Below are 3,182 nucleotides of genomic sequence, written 5' to 3'. Positions count from 1 at the left end.
TATGCCCCCCTTCCCTCAGTCATTCAAATGGTCAAAAGGTATATTAAAAGGTGCTCTCATCATCACTAATCATTGGGAAAATGCAAATCAAAACCACAATGAGGGCAGCCCGGGTGGCTCAGCGGTTTAGCACCACCTTAGGCCGAGTGTGGTCCTGGAGACCGGGGGTCGAGTTCCACGTCGGGCTCCCTGCATGGGGCCTGCTTCTCCCACTACCTGTGTCTCTGCCTCTCTCTCTCTCACTCTCTCTCTCTCTCTCTCTCTCTGTATGTCTCTCATGAATAAATAAATAAAATCTTTAAAAAAGCTCCATCTTCCTCTCTCAGGATGGCGAGCAGCAGCACCTGTAAGGCCGAATTCATTGTTGGAGGGAAATACAAACTGGTACGGAAGACCCATAAGAGAGCAAACTCTAGAAGATTCTTCAAGGTGGGATGGGCATCCCCCACACATGGTGGTATGGTCAGGGAAAAGACTACAATGTGCCAGTCATAGATCTTCCTGGACCCAGTCTCAATGACCTCTTCAATTTCTGTTCAAGAAGGTTCACAGTGAAAACTGTACTTATGTTAGCTGACCAGATGATGAGTAGGATCATATGTACATACAAAGAATTTCATACACAGAGACATTAAACCAGATAACTTCCTAATGGGTATTGGGTGTCACTGTAATAAGTTATTCCTTATTGATTTTGGTTTGGCCAAAAAGTACAGAGACAACAGGACAAGGCAACACATACCATACAGAGAAGATAAAAATCTCACTGGCACTGCCCCATATGCTAGCCTCAATGCACATCTTGGTATTGGACAGAGTCGCAGAGATGACATGGAATCATTAGGTTATGTTTTTGATGTATTTTAATAGAACCAGCCTGCCATGGCAAGAACTAAAGGCTGCAACCAAAAAAAAACAAAACAAAACAAAAAAAAAAAAACAAAAAAACAAAAAAACAAAAACAAAAAATATGATAAGATTAGTGAAAAGAAGATGTCCACTCCTGCTGAAGTTTTATGTAAGGGGTTTCCTGCAGAATTTGCCATGTACTTAAACTATTGTCGTCGGCTACACTTTGAGGAAGCCCCGGATTACATGTATCTGAGGCAGCTATTCCGCATTATTTTCAGGACCTTGAACCACCAATATGACTACACATTTGACTGGACAATGTTAAAGCAGAAAGCAGCACAGCAGGCAGCCTCTTCAAGTGGGCAGGGTCAGCAGGCCCAAACCCCCACAGGTTTCTAAGCATGAATGAAGGAACAGAAGAAGCAGAGCAGATGATCGGAGCAGCATTTGTTTCTCCCCAGTTCTAGGAATTTTAGCTCATATGTACACTAGCCAGTGGTTGTGAACAACCATTTACTTGGCATAAAGAACTTAATTTCAGTATAAACTGGCTCTGGGAAGCATTGGTGATGCCATGTCCTGAGTTGTAGCCTCTGTAATTGTGAATATTCACTGAGATAGTGAAACATGGTGTCCAGTTTTCTATTGCATTTTTTCAAGTGGAAAAGTTAACTAAATGGTTGACACACACAAATTGGTAGAGAAATTGTACATATGCCAATTTTTGGTTAAAATCTTTTACTTTGAACTATACTGCTTTGAGATCTCATTTCAGAAGAACGGCATAAACAGTTTTGAACCACAGTTGTGAAGGTTGTAAATGCTCACAATTGTGCATTCTTAGGGTTTATCCACCCCTGGGGTTTGCAAGTTGTTCACTTAAAACATTCTTAAGGGATCCCTGGGTGGCGCAGCGGTTTGGCGCCTGCCTTTGGCCCAGGGCGGGATCCTGGAGACCTGGGATTGAATCCCACGTTGGGCTCCCGGTGCATGGAGCCTGCTTCTCCCTCTGCCTGTGTCTCTGCCTCTCTCTCTCTCTCTATGTGACTATCATAAATAAAAAAAATTAAAAAAAAAAACATTCTTAAAATGGTTGGCTTCTTGTTTGCAAGCCAACTGATATGGTAGCAACCAAAGATTCCAGTGTTTGAGCATACAAAAGACTATCTGCTTACTTGTGCTAGAAATAACAGCATCTAAAGTGAAGACTCGAGAAGAACTTAGTGACTACTAGACTATCCTTAGGACTCTGCATTAACTCTATAATGTTCTTAGTATTTAAAAAAAAAAAAGCATATTTGTCACAGAAGTTTAGTTAACATCTTACAACTGAACATGTTTGTATGTTGCTTAGATAAATGTAATCACTGTAAACATCTATATGATCTGGGATTTTGTTTTTATTTTGAAATGGGATCTTTTTGTTTACAAGTTCATTAAAAACTAAAAACTGTTTAAAAAAATCTTTAAAAAAACCCACAATGAGATATTACCTCACACTAATTAGAATGGCTATTTTATTTTTTTAAAATGTTGGTGAGGATGTGGAAAGGTGGGATATTCCCACCTTTTACACTGTGGTGGGAATATAAAATGATTCAGCTGATATGTAAAATAATATGGAGGCTCCTCAAAAAATTAAAAATGTGATCTAGTAATACCACTTCTGAATATGTGCCCAGAATAATTAAAATAATGATCTCAAAGAGATACATGTGCTTTCATGTTTACTGCAGCACTATTCACAATAGCCATCAACAGATGAATGGATAAAGTAAACATGGTATATACATAAAATAGAATATTTTTAAAAAGAAGAAAATTCTGCCGTTAACAACATGAAGACTGAGGACATTATGCTAAGTGAAATAACCCAGTCATAGAAAGAATACTGCTTGATTCCACTTAAATGAAGTACCTAAGTAGCCAAATTCACCAAGCAAAGAATAGAATGGTTTTCTCTTCCTTGTTGACTGAAACCCAGACTTTGCCTAGATCTAAGTAGAGCTATGCCAATTCTTATAATACCTAAAGCATGAATTTCTTAAGCTGGGAATTATGGGACCAAGGATTCTATGGATAAATGCAAAGGTCTGTGAGCCTGGATGTGGTAAATTAAACTTCTTTTCTCCTGACTTTTAACTATGATGTAGCATTTCCTTCGATCATGAAGTACACTACAAATTACCTATGTACTAGCAGTGACTTCATTCTCAGAAATTAGATATTTTATATCTCACCACAATTGCTGCAAATATTTTAAAATAGAGTTTGTAATTATCATTTCTTCAACATTACAATAACTATTGTTACGTCTTCTTATTTAATTC

General features: G+C 38.4%; 1 pseudogene; it reads left to right on the top strand.

Annotated features, from left to right (window-relative positions):
• The first annotated feature begins 327 nt into the window (after positions 1–327).
• On the top strand, positions 328–1,534 carry LOC144281681 (casein kinase I-like; annotated as a pseudogene).
• The last annotated feature ends 1,648 nt before the right edge of the window (positions 1,535–3,182 follow it).

Source organism: Canis aureus, chromosome 13, assembly GCF_053574225.1.
Source record: "Canis aureus isolate CA01 chromosome 13, VMU_Caureus_v.1.0, whole genome shotgun sequence".
Taxonomy (NCBI): domain Eukaryota; kingdom Metazoa; phylum Chordata; class Mammalia; order Carnivora; family Canidae; genus Canis; species Canis aureus.
Note: the sequence above shows the minus strand (reverse complement) of the source record. Positions and strands in the feature narration are given on the sequence as shown.